We start from the raw sequence: 14,236 nt of genomic DNA on the forward strand, positions 1-14,236 counted from the left end.
TTTGTCTGAACAACAACAAAAGAAAATAGTAAGAAAAAAAAACATTAATATGACTATTTTAATGCAGCATTCTGTATTTATCGTCTGCCAAATTTAGCTTATGTTTTGTCATCAATTTTAAAAATACTTTACTAAAAATGGTCGTAACAACAATTATGGCCCTATGTGCCAATAACTAATACATTTCCTTTGTATTGACTAGTTATGGGCACATTATCTTGAAAGGATCGTATCTTCATTAATGGCAAAAACTAACAGATATGATAGAAAAAATAGCTAAGGAATGAGAAGTAGAACAGAGATCTGAGATAAGAAGCAGCAATATTAGATCCTTAAGAAACAATCCTTCAAAAAATTTAATGCACAGAAAATTCCTTATTTCCAACTCGTAGTTAAAATAATGAACTACACTACAGATAAAAACTTGTGTTTGAAAAAAATGTGGTAGGGACGTGTGTGTTGTTGAAACATGTTGTTTTGCGAATTCGCTAATGATGTTTCCAGGAATATCGGACTGCAAAATTAATATAGACAATAAAAAACAAACCTTCTCATAACTAGTCATTTTCCCTACCGGAGATTTTGCTATTTGAAATCTTAACCGAGAACAAATTAAACGCATTGTTTCGTCAGTCGAACTGATTCGGTCAAACTCGTTGCAACTCAACTAGAAGTTTAAATATCAACAATTCGCAACTCCAGAGCTCGAATACGCTACGTTGCGGTGATTAACAATACTACCCAAAAAGGTAAAACATTTCATTCCACGTGTTTTCTTTAGGGTAAATTACAGGCTTCAGACAGTTTGTGGTGTAATGAAGTTTTAGAAGAATAGAAAAGATATATTCCCAAAAACACGATGAAAACTTAATGTCACTCACTAAGCGTCAAAAGCAAGGTATAAGTTACGGCATTTGTTTGTTTTACCTTTTTCGTCCACAGTTAGACAGTGGCTGCAGCTCACCCTATTCGCAACTCTAACAAACTATAGGGGACGCTGCAGCTCCTGTCTAATGGCGGATAAAAAAGGTAAAACAAACGTGCCGTAACGTATAAATTGCTTCTAAGCTTAGTAAATGACGGAAATTTTTGTTCGTATGTATAATTTTATTTGTTCATCTTTTTGAAATGATTTTTAAAGTCTTTTGGTTATTCTCACCCACGTAGAAAGAGATGAGAAATCAAAAAGTATTACGAAAGTAAGAAATTAATGCAGATCACATTAAGTTGTTCTCAAACAGCCATTTTCACGATGTTGAATTCAATATCATAAATTTTTAGTTCATTTCGAACGCAATTTTCATTTTGTACTGTTTTTTCTTATATTGGCACTTATGTCCAGTTTCGCGACATTTCCGGCATTTGATTACATTTTTTTCAGATTGTGCAAATACGTGACCATAAGACTGTCAAGAGTAACATTTAATACTAGATAATTTATTTCTGTGATTATGTTTGATTATCAAAAGAGGAAGATGATATTTCTGATTCATGGATTTGTTCTATTTAGCTGGCGTAAATTGTTTAATTTATGTAATGGGGTCGTTTCCAAAATTTTAAAAGTATTTTTTTTCTAAAATAGCATACTTAAAAACATAGGATCCGACAATATTTTAAATAATTTGTTTAAGTTTAATATTTTTAAAAAATTACTTTAACCGGTGCGCTTTCATTGTTTACGCTTCTGCCGATGACATCACAAATGATGAAATGCCATTCACTGTTGCTAGAGCCGCTATATACACTGGTGTGCAAAAATTAAGGACGAAGTCGAAAAATTAGCATATCAGCTGAACGAAGAGGCAGAGCGGACAGAAAGACCAATCAGGAGATTAAGTAAGGTGATGTACGGAAGCACATGCGCAGATATGCAGGCAGAGGTAATGGGGGAGTGTCTGAGTAGTATAAAGCATGTTGTCGGTGTAAGATCAGCATTTCCGGCAAAGAGATTGCACGCCGTATAGCAGTTAAAATCACACCGAGTTGCTGCCTCAGCGAGAAAAGGCGAATAATCAATCTGTTAGACGACATCTGAATGCTTTTACCCGAGGTCGAATCATTGGGAAGTTGGAGGAAGGCCGTAGTGGGACAAGTGTGGCTCCAGAGTTCGATCGTTTCACGACATTGGAGACAATTTCAAACTACAGGAACAGCTATCCGGGGGTTCAGTAGTGGTCGTCCACGAAGAACCACACCCGCAGATGACCGGTATATTGTCTTACAGGCCAGAAGAAACAGGCGGCAGACAGCGGGAGAAATCGCTAGACACGCGACTGGGCGACCGATATCGCGTTTTACCGTGGCCAGAAGACTGCACGGTGGTGGTGTGTTTGCACGCCGCCCTATACGGTGTGTACCTCTAACGCCTGCCCATCGGAGAAGGCGTTCTCTGTGGTGCCGGGAACACCGGAATTGGAGAGACAATGAATAGGAACGGGTACTCTTTACAAATGAGAGCAGATTCAGTCTGAGTAGCGATTCTCATCGCATACTCATCTGCTGAAGAGAGCGGGGAAGTCGCAATCATCCCTCGAACATCATTGAAAGGGACAGGTATGGAGGTTTCGGTGTTCTCGTTTGGGGAGGCATCATGCTTGGTAGTCGTACCATTGCATTTTTGAAACATAGGAAACAGGATTTCAAACCCTGCAATCTTGCATTTTAAAAAAATAAAAGAAATCGTAGCAGCCGTTTTTTTTTTTTTAAATTTATTGTCACTTCTTGGTTGTGTGCGAACAAACGGAATTCTTGCTATTTGTTTTAGCAATTTGAGACTATTTTATAGCCGGCAAGGTTGAAATTAAAACAGAGAGATATTTTGGTAAACACTATGAAGGAATTGTTCTGTTTTGAAAATAATTTCCTTAAAATCAAAATTTTTATATACTTGTAAATAATAAGGGATAGTTATACCTATAGAGATATATAGGTAAATAAATGTAAAAATTCCGATAAATATAGCTTAATATACACATACACACAATAATAGTTATAGAGATAAGTATGGAAAGAAATAATAGAGATGCATACATATATACTTGTTGCTTTAGAGGTATTGGTAAATGATTGATACGTATAGAGAAAGATAAATACAGAAAATTAGAGAAGCAGATTGAGACGTAGATCGACAGATAAATAAATGCAGAGAAAAATATAGATAGATGTACACAGATTGATATTTTTAGATGTAGATAAATATGGAAAAGTAATAGAGATAGTGAGTTGCGAAGATAGATACCTTAATGTACATTGTACAGAGATATGGAAATAAATTAGAATAATTTTTAGGCCGGTCACCAAATTAATTAAAGCAGCCACCGAAGGCGGCATTCAGGACTCAAAAATACAAAAGGCATAAAAGCGAATTGCGCATTCAGCTGTTTTCAAATAGTTACGTGCATAAAAGTAACCTTCTGATACGATGAAATGATGCATTTCTGAAAAAAGTAGACTTTTTAACACTAGATCGACTAACATTTTCTGTATACCTAGAAAGACTGAAGGGGATAGAGTGGCCCCTACCCATTTTTGGGGTGAATTATTTAAAACATTCTTTCTGGGTGAGTCCACATGCCCGATACACCTTCTTTCATGACTAAATAAAAAACTTAGTATGCGATTATTTGTAGTGTTTCTTGCTATACTGGCCAAAAGGTTGAATCAGTTTTTCTTTCCAAAAGCAATGACTACCGTTAGGGTGGTAAGCAGTCGGTACTGTTTATAGCATTTGGATATCCAACTGGCTGTATAAAGCGAAAGTTACAGGTTAAACTAGAGTGAATGGCCTTTTTTATGCTACAACAATTAGGAGAAAGTGAAAAAATATTTTTTTTAGTTGTAAAATAGCTTTGGGGCCACTGTGGCCCCTCCCGTCTTTCTAGGTATAAGGATCAATATTTACAGTACTATGAGACGAATCATTAAATGATTAAACAATCATTCAAATAAGGTCATATATTGAAAAGTCAGGAAGTTACATTACGTTCTGTTAGAAATTATCCGAGTTATTAAACAACAAACTACGCGAGGAGCCACACAGGCCCCTCCGTCTTTCACTTTAATCACTTTATTGTAAAGTACATGATAAGCAGCATTAGGATGCCCAAAAGAAATTTTTGGTGCAGTGTGCACTGAATTCATTTCTTGAAAAAATGTTCAAACAGAAAACATAGACTAGCTAGCATAACGAACGCGTCTAATGCTTTATTAGTTGTGTAACTCAAAACTAGGCTAACCTAAGTCAGGTAATCATTACTTTGCAAGGGAGTGTGAAAACGTTTGTCGGTTGCATATAAAGGTTGGAATTCGTGCTCTTATAATACTGATGTGTAATTATAAGGGTTTTTTTTGTGATTGCGTAGTTATGGCTTAATGAGGATAGTAATTATCTGAAAATTGCTATTTTTGGAATTACTTTAGTCTGGCCTTGAGGGACAGAGTTAATTTTTTACCGGTTCTGATTAACAGGTATGAAGGGAAAAGTGGGGCAAAGTGAATTGCTAAATTTTTTGCTTTGTTTTTAGCTCCTGCTGTATATTTTAACACCTGTAATATTTTAACTATGTAGTCAAACTCATTCGTCATCGCTTCTCCAGTCAAAAAAAGTGTCCTCTGAAGAACTAAGCATATGATATTACAGGCAATTTTTAAAAATTGATACTTAGATTGTAATATTTTGTTGCAAGTCAAATTGTTTTTCTATAATAAAATGATCAAGTCCTTGTCATCAACATTTTAAATATTAACTGAGACCTACTAATGTCGGTGCAAGATTAATTTATTTAATATTAAGCTTTTTGTTTTCAAAGTTGTGTACAATTATTTAAGTGCATGCGGGGCAACGTGAAATAGTTCATTTAAGTTTATTTATTCAATAAATTATTTAATCACTTACGTATTCATTTAGTAATTAATTTATTTACATTCCTTCATTAAATAACGCTCTTGTTTATTTATTCAGTCACCTATTTTCTTATTCATTCCTTATTTTTTTCATTCATTTATTTTTCTCATATATTAGTTAATGAATTTTTTTATTTGTTCATTTTTTTATCCATTTAGTAACAGATAAAACATTTTTATTTCCTCATTCATTTGACTAAAAATGTTTTTAATAAGCATATCGAGAGCATTCATGAAAAAATATTGTACTTTTCACTTTGCTCCATGAAAAAAAGTGAAAAATACGAAAAATACTGTTTCAATGTAAGTTTAATTCCAAAATTGACTGTCATTTCTTTATTAACTGTAATTTTCAAAACATACTTTAAATTTGTTCATATTGAAAAACAGTATATATAAGTTGTCTTAACTATTTTACTTAATCCCACATTCCTCGAATTCACGAAGTTTAATGGTTTAAACTGGTGAATAGCATGCTTTTTGCGATACTTGTGACTTGAATACGTTGTTGTTTCATCGTTAGTGGTTAGCAAGTTTCTTTGGTTACTCTTTTTAAAAATATTATTTCAAAACTTTTTATCAGATACCAGTCTACACAATATTATTTTATTGGAAATAAAATTTTAACCATGGCCGAAACGAAAAAGCGGCAAACACAAGTGGTAAAAAACCTTCTAGAATCTTTAAACTCTAAGCCGATTATATCTTTCTCCCTTTTTTCCCCTTTCTTGTTCAGAAACTTTATTTTATAATGAGCTTTTTCCTGGTTTGCTCTTTTACTTCACTTCGAAAAAAAACTTCTTGGGTTAAAATTAAATCAAATTATAGGTAGGCTTGATTTTTCACGAAAATCGAAGAGAATCTCGTTTTTCGTCCTGGCGCAAAGTACTAAGAAAAAACCTTAAAAATGCATCTAATTATACGTTCGGAGCTGAATTATTCAAAGACACTGAATTTCAATTCAACATAGATCCGAGCTTAAATAATTAACGATTGAGAAATGATATTCTATTTAATTCTAAGGTTCAAAAAGAGGCCAAGAAAAGAAAGATTGGTGTACTCAAAATGATATTCAAATTTAACTTTAACTTTGACGGTGTCTTTTTTTCTTTTATACCCGTAGGTAGTTTTAGAGTCATTATTTGTGAGTTATAATACATACCTTTTTGTTTTTACTAGTTCCGAGAAATTTGTTTTGGTCCTTTAAAGCATTAATTTCAAAAAAAAAAAAAAAAAATTATAAAATGAATGGTTTGTGAACACAATATTCAAATCTAACTTTGACTTTAACGGTGAAATTGTTTCTTTTTTCTGTTCATAGGAGGATAAAATCGCCCACTGAGAGTAAAATAATCAAAAAATACAATCCCAAATATTGCACACTTAGGATAATTTGCTGCTCAAACGTATACAAATATTTCACAAATTAACGTGAATAAATTGATCCGAAGTTTTTGAAACACTATGAGGCTAACTATTCGCGCAATATAATTTTAATATCATCAGCTCGTTGGGCAAAAAAAAGAAAATCTTGAACAAAAAACATGTTGCATTTTCTAAAAAGATATTCCTTATACTGCCCACCAAGTGTTCCTATAATCGCCTACAATAAAAAGGTGTTAGAAAATCTAAAAAATAATTTATGAACAGCTATTATTTTATTTCTATACGTATTTGCATACAGTTTGTAAAACGTGTTGTGATCCAACAAGTTACAATCTTAGAAAAGCCAAAACTTTAAACTCTTGTGTCCATTTCGATACGTTTCTGGATGAAACCAATGAAAACTCTTATTACATACTAGCTTGATTTCATCAGGTTTGCCACACGAATAAAACAGTACAAAAATGCTACATTGTGTGCCGTCGTCGTCATAGCTACTGTTAAAGGTTCCGGTGCGACTTCCAACTTTCTTGAAAGGAAGACATAGTTCTTGAGAAAAACACAGGAGATTTATTTACACTATGTACAGGAAAGATCGTTAACAACTGCTAAATTAATGATCAGCAATTAAGCAAATATCAATCAACACCGTAAACTCAACGTTTACACACGTATTTATATCCAAATACGAAAAACAAGACAGCGAAATGCCTCGCAATAAACAGAGCTAATACACTCTCAGTACAAATTCTCAATCGAGACTGACATTTTATCATGCGTAACGACTTTTTATACACATCGAAAGAGAACTCTCAAATATTACACAAGATTCCCGAAAATCGTAGACCGTTATTTTATTTCCATTCACAAATTTTATCATTCAGAAATGAGGGACCGTATACTTAATATAAAAGTTATAAAAGAATGATTCTAAATAAGTGAAATTACAATTGAATGGTTTTTACTCTAGTACATGGGTGCTTCTTTTTTGATGTGGAACTGTTCTAAAAACAAAATTGTTTCTTTTATTCATATTTTAGATTTCGATGGACTAATCTAGAAATACTAGTTATTATTCAACTCAAAACTGTTTTGATTAGATAAAATTGAAGAATTTCATTGCAAAAACATTCTTAGGCTTTTTTTTTTTTTTTTTTTTTTTGGCATTTTGAACCTTTTTTATTTTGCAATGTGTTTGGACAACATATGTTACATTATGTTTGATATTATCTAATTTGTTTGTTACAGGCTACCTAATGAAGGTAGGAGAACACAGCACCACTTTTATTTTTACTTCAAGATGAAATATTTTTGAAAGTTTTGATAGCTAATTACGATCTTTTAACTGTTAACGAACTTTTTATTGTTGAAAATATTCATTCCTTGGAATAAAGCTTTCGTTATTCTACAAAGAAACTCAAAAGTTTTTTACTCCTTATCACGAATCAGGATTTATAAAAGTAAGCCAGTAAATATTGAACAATTTATCCCTTTTACAAAGTGTATTGGAGTTTATGAATAATCACCGGTTATTATATACAATCACCAGTTTATCACATTTACTGTAACAAACACACACACATATATATAATTTTTAAATTTTTATAGTATTACATTTTTAAGAAAACAAACACAAACAAATTAATTAATAGACTTATAAATAACTTCATAATTTATTTTACATTAAATTTAGTCGTCTGGATATTCTCTATTTTGTGTGAGAACTTGTTTAGCGTAAAGATGTTATGTTTTCTGTCTTGCTGTTTTTTAAAGAAAATTAAAGACACCGGTACAGAAGAACATTTTTCTTCAAAACTGGAATTTGAAAATAAAGCTACATGGAACAAATTAAACATAGTTGCATAATAGCATTTGGTTATTAAAAATTAATTTTCTTCAAACTTTTAAGATGTTTTTTAAAAGATAATAACGATGATACAAATAAATGAGCAAATGATCCAATTATAAATTCTTAAAAATGAAATAAGAATATTATGTGATAAAAGTACAAATTAAAAATTTGAAAAAAAAAATAATAATAAGATAACAAAAATATAAGGTTGTGAATTTCATTTTTTGCACGTCAGTAATTTTCAGTAGATACTTAATCTCACTAAAAAAAAATTAAAAATTAAATGACATTGTACAAATAAAATATAGAAGAACACTAAAGACACTCATACGCACACACCAAGGAGTAAAATTTTGTGCAACTCCGCCCAATCGATCTTGGTTAAATTTCAAGAGTTCAAGCCGATGAATTTTTTCTTTTTCAGCGTTTTTTAACTGTAAATGACGAGATTTTAAGCATGGATTATGCACAGCGAGAGGGATGGCCCTACATCTTTCACTCATTCTTTTTGATTTTTTGAAAGTTTTTTCGTTGTCTGTTGGAGAACTATGCGTAAACTACTGGATAAATATTATACAGTGAACTAAAATATGAAGAAAGTTGAGTCGAAAACGGAAAATTATTGCAAAAATTAAATATGGGTATATTTCAGTATTTTCTTTTAACGGATTTTTTTTTTCCAGAAAAACTGCCAAAAATACGTTCAGACAATGAGTAAAAAACTAGTATGTTGTCTCCATCACGAAACTTTCTTCTATATTTTTTCTTTTTTTTTTCTGATCCCTCCCCATGCTTGACGAGGAAGCAATATTCCCAACAAAAATGAAATTACACATGCAAAAACTTGACGACCATCCCAATGTCTGAATTATTGCAAAAGCAAAGCAAAGAGCGAAAATTGAAAGTTATTTTAAAAGCCTTGCTTGAATTAATTACAAATATTTTATTTGTTAACAAATATAAGATGGCAACAGTTAAAAATTTTAAATCATTGAGATAATATTTCCGATCATTTCCATACAATTAAAATCACGAGAAATACGCAGACGACAATCTATTACGATTTATCTTTCTTATTGTTGCATTAATAAAACTATTTTTATTCGCTAAAAAATAATGATAATAAAAATAAATCAGCACCTCTTGGCGCGATTGGCGCCAAAATTGAACCAAAGCCTGTTTACATATGGATTCACATATATTCCAAATTTCAACCAGAACGTAGCATTACTTCTTGAGATAGGGCACTCACAATGGAAAAAAAGAACGGGCGATTGCGCTACCCCCTTTTTACTTTCTTCTATATCTAATATATAGAAGAAAGTATTGGATTCGTGCAAATTTTCGAATTTCGAATTTTGACGGATTCGAACGTTTTGAGGTGTGCTGAGTCCATTTCGACCATTTTTGGAAAATGTCTGTCTGTCTGTGTGTGTGTGTGTGTATGTATGTATATGTGTGTGTATGTATGTGTGTCACGTCTGTGTGTGACCAGTTTTTTGTGGCTGCTCTACAACAAAAACTACCGCATGAAATCGAACGAAATTTAGTACACATATGTGCCCCTATGTGAACTTGTGCCCATTAGTTTTTGGCGCGAATTCCTTCAAGGGGGGTGGAGCAATGGGACGTTTTTCGAGTTACGCGTGCTTGCTATTCCTCAGGAAGTTACTGGCGGAATCAAACAAAATTTGGTCCATATGTTAGTATTAACAGGAACAGGTGCTGATTCAATTTTGGTGTCAATAACTCAAACGGGGGTTGAGCTATAGAACGTTTTTTGTCGTCAATTGTGACTGCTGTATCTCAAGAAATAATGAACGGAATGAAAGAAAAATTTATCGGCAAGTAGCCCTTAGTGGGTATAAGAACTGATTTTTTTTTTGTGTCAACAGCTAAAAAGGGGGCAGCGCAATCACCCGTTCTTTTTTTCCATTTTGAGTGCCCTATCTCAAGAAGTAATGCTACGTTCTGGTTGAAATTTGAAATATATATGTGAATCCATATGTAAACAGGCTTTGGTTCTATTTTGACGCCGATCGCTCCAAGAGGTGTTGATTTTTTTTTTTTTTTTGCGAATAAAAATAGTTTTATTAATGCAACAATAAGAAAGATAAATCGTAATAGACTGTCGTCTGCGTATTTCTCGTGATTTTAATTGTATGGAAATGATCGGAAATATTATCTCAATGATTTAAAATTTTTAACTGTTGCCATCTTATGTTTGTTAATAAATAAAATATTTGTAATTAATTCAAGTAAGGCTTTTAAAGTAACTTTCAATTTTCGCTCCATGTTTTGTTTTTACAATAATTCAGACATTGGGATGGTCGTCAAGTTTTTGCATGTGTAATTTTGTTTTTGTTAGGAATATTGCTTTCTCGTCAAGCATGGGGAGGGATCAGAAAAAGGAAAAATATAGAAGAAAGTTTCGTGATGGCCACAACATACTAGTTAGCTGTTGACACCAAAATAAAATCAGCTCTTATATCCACTAAGGGCTACCTGCCGATAAATTTTTCTTTCATTCCGTTCATTATTTCTTGAGATACAGCAGTCACAATTGACGACAAAAAACGTTCTATAGCTCAACCCCCGTTTGAGTTACTGACACCAAAATTGAATCAGCACCTGTTCCTGTTAATGGCAACATATGGACCAAATTTTGTTTGATTCCGCCAGTTACTTCCTGAGGAATAGCAATCACGCGTAACTCAAAAAACGTCCCATTGCTCCACCCCCCTTGGAGGAATTCGCGCCAAAAACCATTGGGCACAAGTTCACATAGGGGTACATATGTGTACCAAGTTTCGTTCGATTTCATGCGGTAGTTTTTACTGTAGAGCGGCCACAAAAAACTGGTCACACACAGACGTGACACACATACACACACACACACACACACACACACACACACATACACACAGACAGACAGACATTTTCCAAAAATAGTCGAAATGGACTCAGAACACCTCAAAACGTTCGAATCCGTCAAAATTCAAAATTCGAAAATTTGCACGAATCCAATAATTTCTTCTATATATTAGATATAGAAGAAAGTAATAATTTAATTTTTGTGTTTTGCGAAGTAAAACCTGCCATATACGCTAGATGCTATCAGTTCCTTCAGGTTATTTCATCTGCGTTAAAATATCCATGGGTGTTCCTATAGTTCCTATAGTAGTCCATATACGTCGTATACCCTCAAACATTTTTTAGACGTATAGCGTATACCCTCAAGATTCAAAAATTTTCATTCTATGACATATTACGTGTATAATCGCATATACATATTGTGCGTAATGGATTACTGAGAGTATACTGTCAGAAAAATTGATGAGAACATAACTGAATATATTTCGTTTTATTTCAACATGAATCTCTCAATCCTCCACTTTGAAAAAATAACTTGACTCATTTAACTAAAAAAAAATCTAATTATGTTTTTTTAGTTCATTTTCTAATGGTTTCCACCTGCCTCAAGGAAGAAAATCTAAAAAATTTAAAAAAAAAGAAACTGCTAATAGCTGCATATTTTAAGTGGTATTCATTGGTAGGCAGTTACAATACCTTGATTCGTAAATTAGTAATTTGTTTCATTTCGTCTATGACCATCAATGTAAACGAAAATTTGCATGTACCATTTAGTTCAAAATAACTTTTCCAATATAAATCACATCTTTCAAATTTACCAGCATCTATTGCCATAAATATGTTAAAATATTTGTTTCAAAATTAATGTTAATTAATATATTTTAAGTATTATTTTGAAACAACATGTGAGGAATATGGAAAAAATATTATCAGATTGCTATTGGGGTAAATAGCGACAATATAAAGCTTTAATTGTAGCTTTAAAAAATCTTTATGATTTACAATAATGAAAATATAACAAATAAAAACTTTTAGTAAAAGAAAATCAAGTTAATAAATAAAAAAGTTTTAAAAAGCGAAGTCTTGTTGTTTATTTCCGTCTAAAATAGTTTACCGTAAAAGTAAATAGTAAAAACATTATTTTTTTTATTTTGGAATTTAGTATCATTTCGTTAAAGAAAAATCAAGCAAGGATCAACATTTTCGGTGAGTTTTCTGCATACTCTTTTAAATGTTAGTTATCATTACAAATTACTGAAGCATTTACTTATGCAGATCAGACAATTATGCAAACTTTTTTTGCTCCAGTTTGGGTGTTTGAATATACAAACAAATTTTTAAAATATAATAGAAAAACGCTTGACAAATATCACATTACATTTGATTGAAGAATCTTCCAAATTTCAATAAAAAAATATATATATTTCTGGTAATATTATTCATGTGTTAAAATTGAAATGCATGTATTTAGTTACTTTTATTGTGTTGTGTTTTTTTTATTCCTTTTTTATCGAATGCAATTAAATCAGTTTCAGTTTTTTTCCCTTGTACATGTAGTTTATGCTTTAGAAAGTCCCAATATCTTGTTGTAGAAATGCATGAATGTATATAATACAAATGAATTAGGTTCTTAAAGACGCTGTTAAAATTCAAAGCATTTACTACACTATGTTCTTACTAATGAAATGAAAAGGTGTGTCTTATTTGTTCGGATAAAAGAAAAAAAAAGCACTTTCATGTTTTTTAGAAAAAAGAGAGATTTTTAAAATGCTTGAGCTTTATGTAAATTATTGAGTATAAAGTAATTTTTTAACTGTATATCAAAAACTTCAAATACTTTGTTCAATTCTAAGCTAAAAGCCTTTTTTTTCCGTCGCTGAAAAGTTACACATATTTTTTTTTTTTTTTTAAATTTCAAAATGAGTTGAAAATGATTTTTCTTAGGTATTTTATTGTGTTAATAAAAACAAAAATAATTAATGTCAGTAAATCATTTGAAAAAAATTTAAAATTATTTTCTGCAAATTTTAACAACAGTACCAATCATAACAAATAATGATAATTTCACTGAAGTCATTACTGTTTTAGAAGCACGAGGCATAGTAAAACTGCGTTCAAAGAGTTGTTCTAAGAGTAAGTAAGAAGTTTTTCAGGTACGATTTGAAAGGCAATTGAATAGGTTAATGCATATTCATTTATTTGCTTCGGATTGATCACTTTTGTTACAGATTTTATGTCGGACAGTTTTCAGTCTTAAAAATACCAAGATAAAAAAATCTAAATAAATTCAACTAAAATAAATGTGCACTTAATTTTTTTTTTATTTGTTTAATATCAGTATTCATAAAATTAAAAAAAAAAAGGAAAACACATTTATTTCATTTTAATAAATTGTATTGTTGATTTGAAAAATCAATTGCTCTTTGAAAATTCAATTAAATTGCTGTTTAAAATTTGTTACACTAAATATTTTTACAAAAAAAAAGTGTTTCCAGCACTTTTTACATTATTGTCACCAAAAGCAATTTTAATTTTATTCACTAACTTAAGTTTTGTTTTGAAATAATAATAAAAATTTTCATTTTTGAAACACCCCCTTTTGTATTTTGCACAATTCTAACTCAATACGTTTCAATACATAAGAAAACATCCTCTATTAACGCTACAAGAGTTTTCTCTGCAATACAATTCACAATATCCGTGCTACAAAGAATCGCTTCGGCTAAAAGCAGCGAAACAACTCACCTCCACATTTCCATCACTCCAAGGATGCCATTTTCACACTTGCTGAACAAATCGGAATTGTTGCTCTGTCTGTACAAGCTCCCTGTTTTCAAACTTTCATTTCATGCTCCCACCCTTAGAAGGCTGTAACACGAGCTTCCCAGCAGTACTGCCGACAATGGCGGCCGGCTGCAGACGAAAAATATTCGCTGTGGGCAATGGAATACATCTGCGTGCTCCCTACCAGATGCGCATGCGCCGCTTTCACCGCTCAATGAAGAGAGGGATTTTGAGCTGACCTAGCGGATCAAAATTTATTGCGTTTTTAGACTGAACCCACTTCCCTTCTTCCCTTTGATTGTGAGAACTATTTCCTATCCACCCTTCCTAGTTCACACTATGACAAATAACTTTTATTCTCTTTTTTTGGTAATTTATTGCTTCATTTCGTTTCAACGCCGGCTCGTAGTTGTACTTTTATCTACAAAATTTATCTACTTT

General features: G+C 31.9%; 1 protein-coding gene across 1 annotated transcript in view; it reads right to left on the reverse strand.

The window, feature by feature from the left end:
* Window positions 1–13,904, reverse strand: part of LOC129223960 (uncharacterized) — a 34,050-nt gene extending 20,146 nt beyond the window's left edge. Inside the window, exon 1 of the mRNA XM_054858344.1 lies at window positions 13,757–13,904. The gene's annotated coding sequence lies outside the window, so the exon portion shown is untranslated. The remainder of the gene's footprint in view (window positions 1–13,756) is intronic.
* Between the last annotated feature and the right edge of the window lie 332 nt (window positions 13,905–14,236).

This window comes from Uloborus diversus, chromosome 6 (assembly GCF_026930045.1).
Source record: "Uloborus diversus isolate 005 chromosome 6, Udiv.v.3.1, whole genome shotgun sequence".
Taxonomy (NCBI): domain Eukaryota; kingdom Metazoa; phylum Arthropoda; class Arachnida; order Araneae; family Uloboridae; genus Uloborus; species Uloborus diversus.